The sequence below is a fragment of the Chinchilla lanigera genome, unplaced genomic scaffold (genome assembly GCF_000276665.1).
Source record: "Chinchilla lanigera isolate Chin_1 unplaced genomic scaffold, ChiLan1.0 scaffold00104, whole genome shotgun sequence".
Lineage (NCBI taxonomy): Eukaryota > Metazoa > Chordata > Mammalia > Rodentia > Chinchillidae > Chinchilla > Chinchilla lanigera.
In genome coordinates, this window is record NW_004955505.1 from 481233 (window position 1) to 503583 (window position 22351).

The 22351-nt window shown below is 37.1% G+C and overlaps 1 protein-coding gene and 1 pseudogene across 1 annotated transcript in view; both read left to right on the top strand.

Annotated features, from left to right (window-relative positions):
* Window positions 1–22351, top strand: part of Slc2a13 (solute carrier family 2 (facilitated glucose transporter), member 13) — a 268893-nt gene that overhangs the window by 85853 nt on the left and 160689 nt on the right. The gene's annotated exons all lie outside the window — the stretch shown is intronic.
* LOC102030552 lies at window positions 20645–21648 on the top strand (annotated as a pseudogene).

Here is a 22351-nt window from a genome sequence, read left to right on the forward strand (position 1 = left end):
GTTATTTTTCTCTCGTTGCTGGGACAAAATACTTTATGCCCCAAATTAAGGAAGGAATGGTTTATTTCACTTACAGTTTGTGGAGGTTTCAGTCCGTACTTGGCAGATTACAAGGCAGAGTGGCACATGGCAGAGGGCTACAGCTCATGACGGCAGAACACAGCAAAAGCAACAAGCACAAAAGGGAGGAATGGCCCCAAGCAGCCTCTTCCTCTCCCTTACATATGCAAACTATAGGGCAGGTGTAGCTCTCACATCCATAATCAGTCAGACTCTAAAAGCCTGCCCCATGACTGCATGAGGCTTTGGGCGAACACCCAGACACAAACCATAACAGCAACCTTAGAGGAAGTGGTGCTAGCTGTCTTTAGAGTCAGACAGACTACCTAATAATGTTGTTAGAATTCACTGAGATGTCGTCTTTAATGTACTCTAATGTGACTAACGCGTAGGAGCGTCTTAGTTGTTAGGCTGTTATTTTATCTGGCATGAAACAGACCTGTAGTGAAATTTCATCTCATTGCCTGGCCAGTTGTGCCGCCCGGAGTAACTGACGTAACCGCTCAAGCCTCAGCTTTCTTTTTTTTTTTTTTTTATTTTTTTGGTTTTTCTCCGGTACCGGGAACCGAACTCACGACCTTGCACTTGCCAGGCAGGCCCTTTTGCCGCTGAGCTAAATCCCCAGCCCTGAGCCTCAGCTTTCTTATGTGCGTTCTAAATCAGCTGAACTCTTCACAAGGTTCCTCAGATTTTGCCTCCTCCCCAGACCCTTTGTCTTCACAACCCTCCTCTCCTCCCACCCACCCCCTCACTCACAAAGGCCTAGCCACTGTGCCTTGTCTCTTCCACCTGTTTTCTCCTCCAAGTTTTAGACACTTTGCCATGACTTTTCCTCCTGTTAGAAAGAGCTGCTTTCATGTCTTCACTGTAGTGTCTTCCTTACCACTTACACCTGAATTTAATCATTGCCATCTCAGAAAGGCCCTGGTCTTACTCGAAATGCTTATTTTCTTCAAAGTACTTATCACTACCTAAAATTACCCTGTTTACTTGCCTGTTAGCTCCATATTCAGGGCCCTTATCTCTGTTTACCTTTGAGCTGCGTCTAGCACATAGTCAGTTCTCAGAAAATACTGGCTGTGTGAAAATCCAGACAAGTGCTGCTTCTGTTTCTCTCTCATAACAGAGGATGCCACTGATAATCATGCCCCCCTTGCTTATTTTTTAATAGGAGCCTTGCTGAGATTATAGAAGGTGGGGAATTAAATGTTTGGGAGGCTATTTTAGACATTGGGTCAATGGTTCATATTGCTTTATTTATTTATTTTTTATTAATTGGTTTGCTTTCTGGTGTGCACATTATAGTTCACTAAAAATATAATTTGACTAGTAGCAAGATTTTTTAAGAGAAAAAATAAAGCAAAATTTCAAAACAAAATATAAGAGAGTAACAATAGTTAATACATTGTGTATTGTTATCTTTAGATTACTCAGAGTACAAGATACTGACATTTAATTGTCCGAACAATATTACCACAAACTTTCTATTCAAAGAACTAAGAGAAATTAGTAGTATAACTGTCTTAACTATTATACACACACACACACACACACACACACACACAATTTTTTTTTTAACCTTTTCCCTTTTTTCCATTCCCCCATCCCAGTTCCTCTTTCCTTTTGAAGTTTCTTCCCATTTTAGAGTACATTTTGGATCTTATTTACTCTTTCAGTTTATCACACTAGGGAGACAATATGATGATTACACATGCACATCTGGTTGATTTCACTTAGGAGTATGGTCACGAGTTGCATCTGTTTACCTATAAAAAGCTCCAGTTTTTCCTTCTTTATGGCTGAGTACTACTACTCCATTGTATAAACAGACCACATCTTTTTTATCCATTCCTCAGTTGATAGGGTTGTTTCCAAAACCTAGTTATTACAAATTGTGCTGCTATATACATGGGTGCACATATATCATTGTGACATGATGTTTTTAATTCTGGAAAAATACCAAGAAGGGGAATAGTTCGGTCAAATGGAACATCCAATCCTAGTTTTTTGAGGAATCTCCACACTGATTTCACAGTGGTTTCACCAGTCTACACTTCTATCAATAGTGGAGGAGGGTTCCTTTTTCCCGACAGCCCCTCCAACATTTGTTATTGGTTGATTTCTTGTTAATAGCCTTTCTTCCTGAGGTGAGATAGAATCTCAATGTTGTTTCAATTTGCATCTCTTGAATGACTAGTGATGTTGAACATGTTTTCATATATTTGTTTGCTGTTTGTATTTCTTCATCTGAGAAGTCTATTCATCTCAGATGCCCATTTTTGGATTCGGTCTTTAAATTTGGGAGGTCTGATTTTGTTTTTCTTTTTTTTACTTCTTTCTATGTTCTCAATAGTAATCCTTTGTCTGAGGAACAGCTGGCAATCATTTTTTCCCACGTTGTGGGTTGTCTCTTTGCTCTGTTGGTGGTTCCTTTTGCTGTGCAAAAACATTTTAATAACATGAGATCCTAGTTGGGGATTCTTTGTGATACTTTCTGTGCAATTTGGGTTTTAGTCATAAAGTCTTTGCTTGCATGAATGTTTTCAAGAGTTTTACCTGTTCTGTCTTCCAGCAGATTTAATGTTTCTGTTTTATTTTTTTTTTTTTTTTTTTTTTTTTTTTTTTTTTTTTTTTTTTGTACCAGGAACCGAACTCACGACCTTGCGCTTGCCAGGCAGGCGCTTTTGCCGCTGAGCTAAATCCCCAGCCCCCAATGTTTCTGTTTTAATATTTAGATCTTTGCTGCATTTTGAATTTAGTTTAGTGCATGGTGAAAGATAGGGGTTTAATTTTAATCTTTGGCATGTGCAGAATCAGTTTTTCTAGCAACATTTATTAAAGAGGCTATCTTTCTTCCAGTGAATGTGTTTGGCACCTTTATCAAAGATGAGGTGGCTGAGTATGTCTGGAGTTGTTTTGGCATGTTCTAATCTGTTCTATTAATCTTTGGGTCTGTTTTTGTTGTTGTTGTTTTTGTTTTTGTTTTTTGGGTTTTTTGCCAGTATGAAGTTGTTTGTATCACATTAGCTTTGTAGTACAATTTTAAATGAGGGATTGTGATGCCCCCTGCCTTGCCTTTGCTGCCCAAAATTGCCTTTGCTTTTTTATGGCTCTTCTGGTTCCAAATGAATATTAGAATTTTTCCTCTAATTTTTGAGATATACTATTGGAATTTTGATCAGAACTGCATTAAATCTGTATAGGAGTTTTGGAAGTATGGCCGATTTTACTATATTGGTTCTTCCTATCCAAAAGCAAGGGATATCTTTCCATTTTCAGATACGCACTTCATTCTCCTTTTTCAGAGTACTGTAGTTTTCAATGTAGAATTCTTGTACATACTTTGCTAAATTGATTTCTAGGTATTTCATTTTTTTGGATACTATTATGAAAGATGTTTCCCTAGTTTGTCTCTCAGTGAGTTTCTTATTTGTATACAGGAGGGCTATTGGTTTTTGAGTATGGACTTTGTATGCAGCTACACTACTGAATTTGCCTATTGAATCTAGCAGGTTTCTAGTGGAGTTTTTGGAGCCTTCTATGTAGAGTATCATGTCATCTGCAAATAATTATAATTTACTTCTTCCTTTCTTATTGTTATTCTTTTTATTTCTTTCTCTTGTCTAACTGATATGGCTGAAGTTTCTGGGACTATGCTGTGTAAGAATGGAGACAGTGGACCTCCTTGTCTTCTTCTGGATTTTAGAGAGAAAGTTTTCAGTTTTTGTCCATTTATTATGGTATTGGCTGTTGGTTTGTCCTAGATGGCTTTATCAAATTGGGACAAAGACCACCTATTCCAGTTTTCTGTATGGTTTTTATCATGAATGAATGTTGGACTTTTTTTGCATCTGTTGAGATGATCATATGGTTTTTGTCCTTGTCTGTGTTAACATGGTCTATTATATTTATTGATTTATGTATGTTGAAATCCTAACCCTGCATCCCTGGGGTGAATCCCACTTGGTCATGATGTATAATCTTCTTGATGATTTGTTGCATTCTGTTTGCAAGTATCTTACTGAGGAATTTTGCATCTATTTTCATTAGGAAGATTGGCCTGTAATTCTCTTTCTTAGTTGGGTCCTTCTCTGTTTTTGGTGTCAGGGTAATGCTTGCTTCTAGGAATGAATTTGGGAGTATTGCTTCCCTTTCAATTTCATTAAAGAGTTTGAGAAGCAGTGGTGTTAGGTCTTCTCTAAATATCTTCTAGAATTCAGCAGTGACTCCATCAGGACCTGGGCTTTTTTGTTGTTGTTGTTGATAGGTGTTTAATTACATCTTTGATGTCATTGATTGATATGGTTTATTTAGGATTTTTATATCTTCTTGAATCAGCTTTGGTAACTCATATGTATCTAGGAATATCCATTTCTTCTACATTTTCCATCTTATTAGAATACAAGTTTTCAAAGTAGGTACAGGTGTTCTTCTGGGTTTCTGCAGGTCCATTGTAACTTCATCCTTTTCATTCCTAATTGCATGGAACTGAGTTGTTTCTTTTTTTTTTGACAAGGTTGGATAAGGGTTTGTGGATTTTTTTTAATCTAAGAAACAACTCTTTGATTCATTGATTCTTTGTATTTTTTTTACTCTCCAAAGTGTTAATTTTTGTTATGATCTCTATAATTGACTCCCTTGTATGAGCTTTTGGTTTATCTTGCTTTTCTTTTTCTAGAGGTTTGAGGTTCACCCTTAAATTGTTTGTTTCCACTTGCTCTGTTTTCCTGATATAGGTATTCACTGTTACAAATTTTTCTCATAGGATTGCTTTCATTGTGTCCCATAAGTTCCAGTTATGTTGTGTTGTCATTGTCATTTAATTGTATAAACTGTCTAATTTCTTCTTTAATTTCATCTGTGACCCATTTGCTGTTCAGGAGGATACTATTTAATTTCCATGTATTAATGAAGTTCTTGTGGTATTTTTTGTCATTGATTTCCAATTTCATTGCACTATAGTCTGATAATATGCATGGGATAATTTCAATTCCTTTGCATTTACTGAAGCATGTTCTGTGAGTCAGTATGTGGGCTATTTTGGAGAATGTCGCATGTGCAGCTGAAAAGAATATATTCTGATGTTTTGTGGTGGAACACTCTGTAGACATCTACTAAATCCATTTGTTCAAAGTCTGGTTCAGTTCTAATATTTCATTGTTGATTTTTTTGTCTAGTTGATCTGGTTTTTTGTGACAGTGGAATATTGAGATCCCCCAATACAATTGTATTTATGCTTATTTAATTTTTCCATGCCCATTAATATGTGTTTTATATAGTTGGGTCCACTGGTATTTGTTGCATGTATATTTATGATTATTATCTCTTCCTCTTGGATTGTTTCCTTTACAAGGATGTAGTGACCTTCTTTGTCTCTCTTAATCAGTCTTGGCTCAAAATTACTTTTTTCTGCCAATAGAATAGCTACCCCTGTTTTTCTCTGGGTTCCTGTCACATGGAGTATTGTTTTCCATCCTTTGCTTTTTAGTCTATGAATTTCTTTTTTAATTAAATGTGTTTCTTGTATGCAGCATACTGTTGGATCTTCCTTCCTGATCCATTCTGCCAATCTCTGTCATTTGATTGGTGAATTGAGACCATTAGCATTGATAGTTACAGCTGATACATATTGACTTATCCTTGTCATGTTATTTTCCTGTTGTTGGCTCCTCCTCTTTTTTCCTCCTCTGTGTAATTGTTTGCTTTGCCTGGTGGGTCCCTTCTGTTGAGGTTCATGGAGTTGTAGTCCTTTCTGTAGCTTTCTAGAATGTCCTTCAAAACATTTTGGAGTGCTGGTTTGGTGGTCATAGACTTCCTCAGATATTCTTTGTCATAGAAGTATCTTATTGCTCCATCAGTTTTGAAAGATTGTTTTGTGCATACATTAATCTGGGTTGAAGGTTGTTATCCTTTAGAAATTGAAATACTTCATCTCTTTGACTTGAGGGTTTGTGCTGAGAAGTCAGCTGTGATTCTGTTAGGCTTTCCTTTATAAGTGATTGATTTCTTTTCTCTAGCAGCTTTTAATATTCTGTTTTTGTGTTGAATTTCTGGAATCTTGACTATGATATTCCTGTGTATAGATTTTTTTTATCATAGCTAATTGGAGTTCTTTTTGCCTCAATTAACTGTATGTCAAATTCTTTTTCTACCAAGGAAGTTTTCTGACATGTCTGTGAACAGTGTTTTAGTACCATTTGTGATATCTCTTACTTTTTCTTTTATTCCAATCAATCATAGTTATTTTTCTTGGCCTCCTCTAGCAACTGCTGCATAGATTTCTCATGATCCCTTGCTATTTTTAAGAAATATTTCTTTTCATGATCACTAGAAGGAAGCCTGTCTTCTGCATCTGAGATCCTGTCCTCACATTGGCTTGATCTGCTGCAAATACTTTCAATGGAATTTTTATTCTTCTGTATATTTTCTTGAATCTGCTTTATAGATTCCATTTTTTTTCATATCCTGAGCATTTATGGCTTCCATAATTTTCTTAAGCTCTTTTGTTGTTTTGTCTGTATCTGCTCTAGAGTCACTAAGCATGATTTTCCTTATGGACATTACCTCTGCAATTATCTGAGAAATTATTTCTTATTTGATTTTTGTCTAGGGCCTCATTCAATTGCTTTGTTGTTACCACTTCAGAGATGCCAGGCGGGTGGCTTTTGGATTGTCATAACTCATTGGCCCCTGGGTTTGCCTTTGATGAACTGGATGTCTGGGGTTATGTCGTCTTTAAGTATCTTCTCATTTTCTTTTCTTTTTTTAGTTTAATTCCTGGGGTTATGCTTGTCATTTGCCTAAGGTGGGTTGCTTTATTGCTAGTATTCAGAACCCTTAGGAAATGACTACTCCTAGAAATCTTCCAAATGTAGCAGGTTTTTGGGTTTTGAGACTGCTGCAAGATTCTACCTCTTCAGTTTGTTGGGGATGAGAAGTTGCTCCCTATTTGGCCCAGCCCCTGGTTCTTTGGCACTGTGCCACACTATTTTCTGTGACCCTTAGACAATCACAGTCTTGGAATTTCAGGAAGAACAGCTTTTTAGAACAATTGTGTCACTTTTTGGCTTAAGTTATACCATCAGTAATGACAACAGGATCAATCACAGCCTAGAAAACGACAAAATGTGCTAACAATTAATTTGCCACCTTTGACCCTATGAACTAGATTTGTGGTTAATTAAAAAAATCTAAAACAAATCAGAAAGTTATATGGCATACATAAGTCCTTAACATGTCCATTTTTCCCTGAAGAGTTAAAATTTAAAATGGGTTAGGGAGAAAATAGAGAAGTGGAAGTAGCAGAAGAGATTCAAAGTAAGGCTGGAGGGAAAAAGGGATATCACACTAACTTTGGGAAACCGGTGCAGAAGACTGGAGGGAAAGAGAGAAGGAGGAGATAAAAAGAACGGAACAGAACCACAACCAGAAAGAGGCTAGAAACCACATTCACACTCATATAAAAAGATCAAAGCATGAAGAAGAAAAAGGCAAAAACAAAACCACCACAACAAAAAACAAATGAGAGGGGAAAAAAAAAAGAACAAAAAAATAAAGTTCACTTCCAGGCATATATCTGATCTCACTGGTAGGGTGTGCAGAGACAGAGTCCTGATGCACACCAGTCTATCCCAGCGAGCCAGCAGCAGCTTTTTGGCTGGGTTCTGGATAGTCTCAGCATGCACGCACCTTCTTGCCAAGACCAGATTCATTCAGCCTACAGCTGTCAGCATACCTGTGTCAGGCCTGAGCCCAGCTAGGAACCGCTGGATGGAACCAGCAGCCACTTTAAGTTCTGAGCTCAACCAGCCTTCTCCAAGAGGGCTTTCAGCCAATTGCTCCCTCAGGACGATTGAGCCCTCAGCACTCACTGCCAGCTAGTGCAGTCCTTCATGTCCACTGCTCCCCTTCACTGCTGTGTTTCTCCGTGGAGCCTCCTGGGTCACTAGCAGTCACAGGTGTCCAAGGTTTGAACTGCTTCTCTCATGCAGTGAGTCCTGTCTCAGGGAGAAGGTGCTATCAGCTAACTCCTTCCTCACTGTTGAAGTTTCTCTTTTGACTCTCTCAGTGGGGTTCAATTCGTGCATCAGATCCTTCCTAGGTCCAGGAGACCTACCTCTCTCCTTCGTGTCTTCCTTACTTTGCTTCCAGTGTCTGGATGGCAGTTCTCAGAGAGGCTCTTTCTCTGCTGCTTACCACTCCACCATCTTGGTGCTCAATCCCTCATATTGCCTTAGTAGTCAAGAAAAAGAACTGTAGCTGCATTCTACCTCTATTTGAAGTGCCTGGTTCTTCCAAGTCCTTAGTGAACAAATTAAACAACTGAGAGAAAAATCTCTTCTGATTCCCACTTTACTAGGGTATTATAAAGCAAAAGTAAAGTCACTCTTGCATACCACTCATTTCATTAAAACACAAAACTTGAAACAGTATGGGAGAAAAGGTATTGAAGTAGTCTTTGAGGTCATTCTTTCACCTTGTCCTTTAGGAGGCCAATTTAAAAAATTACTTTTTTTATTAAAATTATATTGCTAACTCAGGTTATATGTTTATAGCATGTCAACAACCAGATGAAACATGTTGGTTATTGTTTCATCTGTAGAGTATGATCAAATGGCTTAATGATTTGAAGGTTTATCTATGAAGGCAAGCTTCAATCTATAAAAGAATATTACTTACTTTGCTGATTGTAAAATTTTTAATAAGTAATAGATAATATATTTGAGGTCTGTTTATGTGGCAGATTACATAAGGTTTATTAATAAGTTTATTTTGAATTAAATTCTTATCACAGAGTTACATATACAAATGTCAAGCAATTGTTCCTTCCTTTCCCTACCCTGAGTCATTCCCCTACCTCAAGTCCCACTTTCTAGGGCAGTTATTTTTACTGTTTTTTAAAATTTATTTAAATGTGGGGGTTTTTTTGAGACAGGGTCATGCTATGCAGTTCAGGCTGGCTTTGAACTCACTACATAGTCCAAGCTAGCCTTGAACGCCTCATGATCCTCCTGCCTCTGCCTCCCAAGTACTAAGGTTACAGGTTTGTACCACCATGCCTGGCTTATTTTGACTTCTTAGAGATAGTTCTTTCTGTATCTGTAAATCAATAATACTGATGTGCTTTTTTTAATTTCTGAAATTAAAACTCCATCAACTTCCATTATAAAAGATGAAGCACCTCTTTGAAACCCTCTTCTCTGTTCACAGACATCCTCCCGCTCCCACCCTCTCAAATTTTCAAATGAATAAATTCTTGTCCTTGACATTATGACTGTAGAAGTGCTGCTCGCAGCTGAGTGGCTCAGCGTGGAGGTGATGTTGACTGCACACCTCTTGTTTGCTGCCCCAGGAAACCTGTCCGGCCCGACCGCCTCCAAGGCTGACTGCTCAGCTCACCTGGCTGATAGAGTTGTATGGACATGTTTTCCTCCCTGGTAGTAAACAGTTGTCATGTTCTCTAATTTTCCCAGTGTTCAGTGTAACCTTCATTAATCTTTACATGCACTGTTCAGTGGAAAGCGCTCTCTGGTTACACCTAATGGGAAAGATTGAGATGTCCATCCCTGTGATTGTGTGTTCCTATCCCTGCCTTTCTTGGAATTCCCTTTTTCTTCTCGTTGGGTTCCCTGTGTCCTGTTTTAGCTTTATCCCAGCTTCTTTGATGGTTCTTGTTTGCATAATTGTTTCCGGTGGAATGCTTAGTGAGAAGTAAAATGATTTTCAGACAATGAAAATTTTTATTCACTCCTCAGACATGATTGTTATTTTGCATCTCAGAATTTTTAATGCTGTACACTTTGATTTTTGCTTTCTGCCTTTCTGCTCGACTTCATCATGCCTGCTTTGCTCAAGTCTGCAGTTGGTGTTCAGGGTCTCTAGAAAGGAGCTCTGAGTTCTATGTGGGTGAGTGTTGGTGTTGCCAGTCAGTAGGGGGTTGTTTTGCTTCATGCAGGTGCTTGATGAATCGGCACAGTGACGCTCTGATGTCACCAGATTCCACTGTGTAATGCTGGATGCCAACTGCTGGCAGAACTGGCTGCTGGTCACTGCTGCTGCCTGCCTCCACCAGCTTGTGCTGGATGCCATAAGTCAGCCCTGCCAGGTGGAGAAACGGTGGAAGTCTTGGGGAGAGTTAGCAGTGTTCATTAATAGCTAAGTGGAGTTTGAGGAGGTGGGAGATGTTTAAAAGGGACCCAGGTTTCTCTGTCCCTGATCTTGACCATGCCAGGGTGCCCCCCCAAAAGAGGTGGCAGCAGTCCGAAGTGGTGGTGGGGAAGGGCATCACAGCGGATAGTGGAGAGGCAGCCCTGCCAGTGGAGGGGCTGGAGAGGAGTGGCCCCTAAATAACCAGAGCAGCCAGTGAGGGGCGTTATCTCGCAGGAGTGGGATAAAGGGAGGCAGGAGAAGGGTGTGACTGCCCCCTTCCAAAACAGGAGACTCAAATTCCTCTCATCTGCCGCTCTGTGGGTGGGGTGGGGTAGACACAGCAACTGACGGGTCGTTTTAAGGATTGTCATCCAGTGCTCTTCTTTGACCCACTGTCTGGGGTATTTGGGTCTTTTCAACCTTGAATCTTGCCAGAGTCTGCTGTATGGATTATCTTGCTTCTTGCTGGCTTCTTCGGGACTAGTTAGATTTTAGTTCTACCTTGTTAAGCCAGTGATTATGACTTGTCTATCCTCTTTCCATTACTCAGAACTCCTAAGCTAATGATCTTTATCTCTGCATATTTTCTGAACTGCATCATTTTATAGTCATTTGAGTAGAATGAGTCAAGAAAGCTGCTGGAATAACTAGACATCTTTCATAATTTATTTAAAAATCTTAAGGTGAGAAAGTATAGGCTAGCTCATAATTGACGTCTTTCTCTGAAATAAAAAAAAATTATAGGCAAGATTATTTCTCCATTTAATATCTTTGAAAGTTTTCAAGATTTTAATTTTTCAACTAATCACTCATGCAGTAATGCTCTGGCTCTATTTTTATCTATTCCTCATGAATTAAAAGAATCCCTATTGGTTCTTCCACTCACACAGAACATGCAATCATAGCTGATTAGATGAGTGCTAGGCTCTCAAATTAAATGTGTGAATTTGCATATTTGCAGTATGGACTCCTCTCAGAGGAGTAAGATTTCACCTGCTCTCATAGTAGGAATTGGACCAAAGAATAACTAATTCTAGTGTTGTTTAAACTAAACTTTTTTCCTCCCTGAGATGTGAGATATCTAACGTTAAATTAGAAAATGCTTAGAAAAAACATATTTTACCTTTTCGAGATATTGATGTAGGAAAAGGTCCAAATGCAGTAACTTAAGTAAAAAAAAAAAAAAAAAAAAAAACTTAGAAAGGCAGGTTTTTTTATAATACAGACTTAATTCATTTCATATTACATAAACATTTGATGCTGTTTATAAATTCATGTATGATTTATACTTAATGTTTGAGCATCCACCTCACTTGAAGTTAACAAATTCAGTTATTTATGTTCTAGAAACTTAATTACATGTACTAGTTATTTTTGTATTCTTCTACAGAAGCTCAGTAAATACTGGATTAAAACAATCCTATTTTATGTATCTGGCATAGAATTTTAAGCTTAATGAACACCTTAGACTGTCTCCCTGCTGGGACAAATTAGTCACAGCCACAAATTAAAGGAGAGATTGATTTTGGCTCACAGTTTGTAGAGGCTTTAGCCCACAGTTGGGTGGCTCCAAGGCAGGGTGGCATGGCATGGCAGGCAGGAGGAAAAGAGGGATCAAGGCAGGAGGAGGGAGATCTATATTATAGATATTTATACATATAGATTTTTTTACACACATAAAATTTATTCCCTCACATCACTGAAAGTTCAGAAGTAGGGTCATATGAGCCAGGAGCTCAGAAATATCATTAAGAAAATGTTATCTGTCTCTCTACTCTGCTGTTCTCTGTATTAACATAATTTAGCCATAAGGCTAGCTCCCCTTATGGCCAGCTTGACTCATTGTAGAGTCTGTGTTCAAAACAAGTAATTAATCCATGGAAACTTCCTTTCTCATTCCTTCACTGTAGCCCAGGCAAATCCTGTCATTTCCTAGTCTCTGAACTAGACTTGAAAGAGTTTAAAACTGCACTACAACTTCTAAACTAATGCTTGTCCCTTTTCCCGAGTTGGGCTTGACTTCTAACCAGGAAAATCATCACAGAATGACAAGTGTGAACTCCACCTATATCCTTCTGACTGCCCTCTTCTTGGTCTCCCTGTTGCCCCTGTGGAGTAGTTAGCAGGAAGACTGGGGGAATAAAGAAAAGTCTTTTCCTTGAATGGAGCAGCTGTTTCTTTCTCATTGGGTACCACAGGGAGATCTTCAGAGGCCCGGTGTATGACCTTCACAGTATGCTTCTTTTGTGCTGGATATGGTACTGGTCTGACCATCTTTTATTTGTTTGTTTTATAGAAACAGGTAAAGCCCAAATTCATAACTAGATAATAGGACAGTAACAATAGTTAATATATTGCATATTGTTGTCTTTAAAGTAGTTACTCAGGGTACAAGATATGGGCATAAAAAATTGAACAGTTGGTATTAGTACCATGCTTCCTTTTCTGTGAACTAATAGATACTTTTATCTAACTTTTCCCTTCCTTCCTTTGTCCTTACCCCAATCCTAGTTTTTTTTTTTTCCTTTTAAACAATTTCTTCTTATTTCACAATATCTCTTGTCTGTTTTAGACCTTATTTATTCTTTTAATTTCTCACACCAGGGAGACAATACAGTGTTTACACATAGGAGTCTGATTTATTCCACTTACGAGTATGGCCTCAAGGTGCATCCATTCATCTATAAAAGTCTCAAATTTATCCTTCTTTTTGGCTAAATAGTAACTATTGTATAAAAAGACCACATCTTTTTAATCCATTCCTCAGTTGATGGACATTTGGGTTGTTTCCAGGATTTAGCTGTTACAGATTATGCTGCTATAAACATGGATGCACATGCAGCTTATTAAGAAGCTTCTGCACATCAAAAGAAATCACCAACAGAGTAAAAAAGATAACCTACAGAATGGGAAAATGTTTTAGTCAGTTGTCCCTCAGGCAGAGTACTTCTATCTGCAACATATAAAGAACTGAAAGAAAAATCAGGCCCCCAAAATTCAAAGACCCAGTCCAAAAATGGGCATCTGAGATAAATACACACTTCTCAGATGAAGAAATAGAAACAGCAAATAAATATATGAAAACCTGTTCAACATCAGTGGTCATTCAAGAGATTCAAATTAAAACAACACTGAGATTCTATCTTACCCTGAAAAGAATGTATATTATCAAGAAATCAATCAATAACAAATACTGGAGGCACTGTGGGGAAAAAGGAACCCTCCTCCACTCTTGGTAGGAGTAGAGACTAGTGCAACCACTGTGGAAAACAATGTGGAGATTCCTCAAAAAGCTAGGATTAGAGGTTCCATTCGACGCAGCTATTCCCCTTCTGGGAGTCTTCCCAGAAGAATTAAAAGCGTCATGCCATAGTGATAGATAGATAGATAGATAGATAGATAGATAGATAGATAGATAGATAGATCTCCATTCAGGCCATGCTCCCAATGACCTACCTCTTCCATCAGGATTCACCTCTCAACACCACACTCAGCTATAAACCCATTAGTGGGCTAATCCAATAATCCATGATCCAGATCCGTGATCCAGTCACCTCCCAAAAGCCCCACCCATGAGCATGTGAGGTTTTTAGGGGGACATCTAGGTATACACTGTAGCAATGAAGCTTAATAAATTTGTTAAATTAATGAAAGCATACATACTAGCTTTTCTAAATGTCCTTTAAAATTGAAAATCTGTAAATATTAAACAAACCAGATTTAACCAAGTTATTGTAATGTTGCATAAAAACTTCTTGGTTTTGGAAAGCAGCTTTTACTGTAATAGATTATGAATCCTGGAGTAGCTTATTGTTATATATTTAAGAGTTATATTTTAAATGTCATTTGGGGAAAATGCCAAGGATATGCTTTGATTAATATATTTATATTATTTTCAAGAAACATCTTAATTTATGATTTACCAGTTTTCAGTTTAGTTTACTTTGAACTTTACTCACTATTTCATGCCTAGAAGAAAGTTTTTAAACTGTTGTATTTTAGTGTCTGGAATCAAAGATAGAATTGAAGATTTTTAAAAATTGTACTAATTGTATAAAATGTTGCAGAAGATTTCATAAAGATACTGGCAAGTTCAGAACCATCCTGGACTACACAGTGAGACCTTGTCTTCAAAACAAAACTGAGCCAGGGATATAGCTCAGCAGCACAAACACCTGCCTGGCAAACACAAGTTTGATTCCTGGTACAAAAAGAAGCTCAAACCAATTTAAAAAAACAAGGGGAGGAGGGGGAACAGCGGGAGAGAAATCATAATTACTGGACTCAGAAGCACCGGGCCCTTAGATTATGATAGAGGAACTCATAAACTATAGACTTTTGGCTGACAGGAATCTTTCCTGTTTAAAATGCCTTGTGGAGGTCTACTGCCATTCCATATGTATATGAACAAACTAAATGCTTTAGTTCTAAAGGTGCAATGACATCTTGATATATTGCTTTATCAGCTGTGTACCTTTTCTCAAGCAAATATCAAGGGAAGATATTTTTCTGTATAAATGAAACTGGAAAAATCTTCACATTTAAAGTTAGAACTATATTCAGTTTTGGCTTGTAAAGATAGTTTTATTATCTATCTAAATGATGATAAGGCACTTAAAATACCAGAGAAAATATATCAAATACTAAAGAACATTTTACAAAATACTAAAATTTGTCTCACATAATTTGTATCTTTGCTCCCATTTTTGTAAATGTCAGAACCATATAAACTTATTTGGATTTTAAAACTTCATAATAAAAGTTTCTAAAGTATCCTGGAGTGTACATATTATCACATATGCCCTGGATCATTGTGAGCTTCTAGACCTGAGGCTTATGTGTAAGATGTTCTTTAAAAGAACTGACTAAAGGGATATTAAATTAATCACTTTCTATGAGTAGCTCTCAGAAACTCTTTCAGAAAATACTGCCTATCCTTGAGTATAAAGAATTATTATTTTCATGTTTTTAATAACTGAGAAATGATATGTTGTGCTTTTAAGGACATTTTGTTTTCCACTGCTTTAATGTTTTAAGTATTATTTTAGTTCTTTTTATGAGTTTCCATATAACTTTTGTTTCAGTATTATGAATGTTTAGTTAATTGAATGAAAAAGTTCAACAAATTAATATCGCAGAAAGAAAATATACCTTAACTTTATTTAGAAATCTCTCATTCATGAAAGTCCAAACAGAGATTTACTAACACCTTTATTATGGCTATTGTATAAATTAATATGTAATACTTAAAAACAATAGGAAAACTTAACTATTACTTTTAAAGATTGATAAATATTAATAAGTTATTTAAATGTGACCTTACCAGATTTGGTTTCAGTGATTTAAATAGATCATTCTTTCGTTCAGTTACAAAAAAAATTATCTGATTTTCTAAAATTATGGAATACGTCATGTGAAGTAACTTACAAAAATACAGCTCTTCCAAAGTGATAGATGTTCTGTTTCAGGTGTGTTCATTAAGCAATAGAAACATTGATGTTTTTCAGCAATTTCAGAATGACCTAGATGTTGGAGGTATTAGGTAACGATTTTAAAATGCCTATTAGAAGTGTGTTCCAAAACATGTAATACGTTTATAGTGAATGGAAAGATAGGGGATGTCAGGAGAATAAAATCTGTGAAGAAGAATCAAACACAAATTTTATAAATGAAAAATCCAGTAGTAGAAACAGAAAATTTTACTGCATTAGGTAAATAGCTGAATGGAAAAAAAAGGAAATTATCCAACCTGAAGGAGAGACAAAAAGGATTTTTTTGTTTGGTTTAATAAAAAAGAGGGTCTGAACATGTGAGACAATTTCAAAAGGTACAACACATATGTTAGTGGAGTCCCAGGTACAGAGAAAGAACATAATAGAGTAGGAAAAAACTGAAGAAAAAAGTAGTAGAAGATTTGGTGGAAGATACACTTTCCAGTTTACAGACTCAAAAATTTCAACATTCTGTGAAAGGGCAAATTGGAAGAAGCGAATGTCTGACTATATCATAATCAAAGTCATAAAAACCAACTACATAGATGATACCATGAAAATAATAAGAGAAAAATGACATATTACAAAGGAACAGTGATTTGGAGTATCACATGTTGATTAGAAGCCACAGATGCTTAAAAGACTCTTGAGTGTCTTTAAAATAGATAATAAAGTTTATGGAAAAAATAATCTGTCAACTCATATGAGTGTAGTTAATAAAAACTGTGTAGAATAAAGATATATTTAAGGCATGTAGTAAAATCTTACTTGTGAGCATAATTCAGTTCAGAAACATGTTTGCCATCCAAAGCACTTGTATATCATAGTGAATTTCCCCCAAAGAAATAATGGAAACTCAGATGATTTGTTCCACAACCAAAAATATTCACGGAAAAATTATTACAATACCGTAACGTAATCCAGAAAATACAAAATATAAAGAAAAATGAACAAATTAACCTGCATTTACCTTTGAAAACCTTCATAGCTGGTGTGAGGAAGACAAGAGACAGGAGGATTATTGTGTAGTATAACTTTCACTATCAGTAACAGAATCACTGCTGTGTATTAAATCAGTGGATCTCTTTCTTTTACTGTGACTTTAACAAGGAACCTATCCAATGACACTTGCCTTTGCTCCTTTTGAGGATTTTGTGGAAATGTGACAATTGCATTGTTGTTAAATAGATTCATCACTGACACTGGCACAGCTTTTTGGAGGAGTGCTTTTCTATAAAGTTTTGCATGGTTTCCCATATTTTATACATCTCCCTAATCTTATTTGAAGAGATGATTTGAAGAGCAATCTCTGCAGATGAAATCTCCTCCATAACCCCTTGCTATTAGAAGATGATCACCCACTGTCCCTTGGGAGAAGAACTATTGGTTCAGTTGTGATCATGTGACATTTGGTATCATGTTTTACTCATACTGCAAGACATCACTTGTTTGTCAAGTTAAAATTTTTTAGAAATGTTTGCTCATCTTGCAGAACATCCACAGAACAAGTTATAACCCAAGGTTTTACTGTATTCATATAAAGAAAATCAGAATTTGCACCACCAGCTCTACATTACAAAATAGGCTAAATTATTTCAGGTGAAGGAAAATGATATATATGGGATAGGAGGTCAGGTCTTTGTAGTCTGAAGGAACATTAACTGTGGAATAGATAATATGCATAAAAGACATTTAAAATTTTTTAATACTCTTTGAAACATCATTAAAACATTCCCATAGAAATTTATAACATATTACTTATAATATCTGTAACTTGAAGATCACAGGTAAATGGACATATGTGTTCCAAAGTCCTTAAGTTTTATGAGAAGTGATAACATGAAAGATTAAGGGTTGCTCATTACAAAAAAATGTCAGGGAAATTCAATGGCTAAAACAAAGTCTCGTCAACAAGCTGGTGGCAAAACAAATAGGTATCTAGATTTTCATGGTAGAGATAAGAATCAGTATCCACCCTTACACATATTACATACACATATATTCTTAAAAATTGACTTTAGAACTAAATGTCAAATCTGATACAGTAAAATTCTTAGTTTGATAAGGCAGTCCAATAAAATTATTACCAAATATTTGAATAAATGCTTTATAAAAGATTATGTACAGATGTTCATTAAGGATGGAAAGATACTCAATACCGTTAGTTACCAGGTAAATGCCAACACGCCAACATGAACAGTACCAAGGAGTGGTTTGAATAAGAAGTAACTCATCCTTCCATAAGAATGTAATAATACATCACTGGGTAAACTAGGTTAAAAATATATCCACCATAGAAATAAGACATTCCTCTTTTAGATAGTTACCCAGGAGAAGTTAAAGCTTACATTTTACAGACTTATACACACATGTTCATAGCAGCTTTATTTCTAATAGCCTTAAACTGGAAACCACCCAAGTGTCCACTAACAGGTGAAAGGATAAACAACACAGAATTTGTTCAGGAATCATTATGCTAAGTGAAGGAACCGAAAATGATGTCATAGGGTCATGAAATGCTTTATTATAAGATGCCAACATATATATAGTATTATATACATACATATACACACATACACACATTTATCTGCAGAAACAAAAGACTAGGTCCTGGGGCCAATGGAGAATTAAGGGTATATTGGGGATAATGTTCTCTATCGTCACTGTGATAGTAGTTTTAAAACTCTATACAGTGGTCAAGGTTTATCACATTTTAACTTTAAATGGATGTAGTTAATTACTTCTCAGTAATGTTAAGGGGAGGAGGTTCAATAGAAATATTAGAAGACAAAGTTGTACAAATGTCCCAGGAAGTACAACAAAAGGAGTAAGAAAAGAAGATTAGAAGGAAAAGGATAAGAATAGTGGAAGACTGATCCAGTAACTTCAGCATCTGATCAAAGAAGCTTCAGAAAGGCAGACTGTAGAAAACAGAAGAAACTGCTATCAAAAATTTTTCTCATCAGTGAAAGACGTGGATGGCTGTGTGAATGGCCTCTACTCTGTGCCTAGTACAAAAGATGAAAAAAGACCCACTGCAGAGCGCAGCAGCATGCCATTTTGGGACATGCGTATTGAAAGATAATTTTACAAGCTGACAGAAAAATGTACCAGGGATCCGAATGGTACAGGTTGAGCATCCCCAATCTAAAAAATCTAAATTCAAAATGTTCCAAAATCCAGCACTTTGGGCCTTATGTTGAAACTCAAAAGGTTTCAGATTTCAGAGCATTTGGATTTTTTTTTTTTTTTTTTTTTTGGTTGTTTTCCTGATACCAGGAATCAAACTCATGACCTTGCGCTTGCCAGGCAGGCACTGTGCCACTGAGCTAAATCCCCAGCCCCTGGATTTTTAGATTAAAGACTTTCAATGAGTAGACTCAATGCATGTACAGTATTCTAGAAGCTCTGAAATCTGAAGGACTTCTGGTCGCAGTATTTCAGATGAGAAAAAGTCACCTTGCATTAGGCTTCTCAAAGGCAACACCAGCCGCTTCAAAACATGGACTGTTATTTTCAAACTTCGTTTTAGGAAAGGTTTTTTATTTTTTTAAAGTATTACTATATTGGCATTCTATCTGCACAGCTGGTATAAATAAATGAAGACATTGAGGATTTTTACTAGGTCTGCTTTTTTAAAGAGTTATATTTAGTAAGGTAAATGGTAGAAATTAAAAGATTGAAATATATTCAACTGATCATACTGCTCTTTGATATTAGTTTAAATAGATACTAAAATGCAAATAATAGAATTTTACATGCATCACAAACTATTGATCAGTTTGAAGGCAGAGTACAGACATACATAATCTCAAGAATTATACTTCTCTTGGACCTTTTCTCAGGACAGTCCTGGGGGATGTACCCTTCCAGGAAGAGGGAGTACAGTCAGTGGAGAGAAAGAAAATGAGGCCTGCAGGAAATGAGTCCAGTTCAGCAGTGGGGGGAAGGGAGTCTGGAATGACCACCAGCCAAGGGGCCATCACACTGAGGGGTGTAACAGAAGGTTTCTGAAGATGGCTCTTTATTCCTTAATGGGTTAGGGTTAGTATTTTAGATAACTGACAAAAACCTGGAGGTGGCCTAACGATCAGGATGTGGATAATCAAGCAAACAAAGCAAAAGGCAGTTGTTCTTTGGGGAACTGCGTGAAAGGAACGGTGGTGCAGAGTTAAGGCTCAGTTGCCGTAACTTGGCCGTATTTCAGGTAGCGGGCAGGCTCAGTGTTGGTGTAACTGAGATTACAGTTCAGCAGTACTGAGAGGATGAGAAGGGTACTTTCTGTATAGTGGGAAGCACAAACAGAGCTAAGTCTATCTTTTAAAGAGGGAATGACTAATAGGAATTGCGGAGAACCTTTTTTTAAACATCAACTTGCACGTTGATACATAAGTTCCAAGTGAAGTAAAATGCTTCTGTGTTCAGAATGGGTGAGAAGTGATTAGGGAACTAGTAGCTACCTCTAGAGTTATTTTTTAGGAGTAAAATCTAAACTAATTGATTTTTAATCAGCATTATAAGTTTCTGAACCATAACTTGCAAGCTTTTGATTATTTTACAGTTATTTAACAAATTAACATAATTTTTGTAGTTAGTGTTTCCAAAAGCCGCACCTGTAAAGTATTAATATATTGGCATTCTGTCTCCCCAGCTGATATAAGTAAGCAAAGACACTGAGATTTGTATTAAGTCTGCTTTTTTGTAAGAGTTATATTCAGTGCTGAAAGGTGAATGATAGAAATTAAAAGATTAAAACTTATTCAGGGGCGCCAGCCGAGCCGCCCTCCCCGCAGTCTCATGAATATCGAGCAGCCCCTGTTGTATTTCCCGAGCTCCATTGCAGAAGCCGAGGCTCACCATTTTGTGCGGTGGCGCCGCAGCGGCTGATGGGAGCCTCCCTCGGGCTGCGGCCAGCGGAGCCTCAGGCTGGGGTGGGAGCCCCGATGTCTCAGGCTGTGCAGACAAATGAAACTCAGCCATTAAGCAAAACACGGGAACTGAGCTTATCCGAATGACAAGGAACACCTCAGGAGGCAATAATGGATGGCTTGGAAATTGTGACCTAGAAGTCTCCAAGCGAATTAATGTGTCCCGTTTGTTTGGATATGTTGAAGAACACTATGGCTACAAAGGAGTCTTTGCACCGTTCTTGTGCAGATTATATTATCACAGCTTTAAGAATGGGCAACAAAGAATGTCCTACCTGTCCGAAAAAACTAGTTTCCAAAAGATTACTAAGGCCAGACCCAAACTTTCATGCACTCGTTAGCAAAATTTACCGTAGTCGTGGTGAGTAGGAAGCTCATCAAGAAAGAGTCCTAACCAGGATCAGCAAGCGCAATAATAAGCAGGCACTCAGTCACAGCACTGAAGAAGGTCTGAAGATCCAGGCCATGAACAGGTTACAGCGGGGCAAGAAACAACAGACTGAAAATGGTAGTGGAGCAGAAGATAATGGTGACAGTTCGCACTGCAGTGATACATCCACACATGGCAGTGAGGAAGCAGGCCCTAGTAACAAACGGACCAGAACATCTGATGATTCTGGCTTGAACTTGATAATAACAATGCAACAGTAGCAACTGATCCAGTAACGGATGGTGCTAGTGAGATGGAGTTAGTACTCAGACCTCGTCCCACACTTAGGGAAAAAGACGACAGTGCACAGACAGGGTACAGAAAGACTTCAGGTAAGGCCACTCTTGATCAGTTATCGAAGTATCTGGCTGTGAGGTTAGCCTTAGAAGAACTGTGAGGCAAAGGAGAGTCAAACCAGATGAACCCCGATACAGCCAGTGAGAAGCAGCATACAATTTATACAGCAATCGCCAGTGGCCAGTTCACTGTATTAAATGGGTCTTTTTCTTTGGAACTGCTCAGTGAGAAATACTGGAAAGTGAACAAACCCATGGAACTTTATTACGCCCCCACCAAGGAGCACGAATGAGATTTTAAAAAATCAATTCTGGACTGAACTTTTTTTTATAGCCTACTTCGTTAATATTAAAGATGTACCATCATTACTTCTATGGATAGATCTTGGATATGTTGTTCAGTTTCCTTTCTGAGCCAGACTCGTTTACACTATTAGACTTACTTCCCCTTAACGTAAGATTTACTTTTGGGAAGGGACTGCAGTTATTCAATATTTTTTCTTTCCTTTAAAAAATATATCTAAGTTGTATGCTTTCACAAAGTATAGTTCCATTTGGAGGCCCCTTTGACCCAGGAATTTTTCATAGGTATGCATTCTTAAGTAAAGATTGAGTTGGCTATCATTTTCCTTCTCCCCTCAAAAGTTATCTAGGCCTATGGAAGGTTAAATACAGTAATATGTATTCCAACTTTTTTCCCCCCTGGAGTCTTATATATTTATAGTTTTCTATACAAACTGGTATCTTCATGAAAACCAAGGCTCAAATTTGTTGTGCTTAAAAACAATTCTTATAGGATTATCATTTTCATGGTATTTTCTTTCTTCCATAATATCTCATTTAAAAGGAGGTTCTTTATGAACTTGGTGTCCATTGTCATGCAGTGTTTTTTTTTCATTTTTTTCCCTGTAAGTTTAGAATTTCTGGTCATGGGGAAGAGAATCAAACAAAATCTTTAGTTCTATGGGAACGTGGTTCATTAACAGATTTTACTGA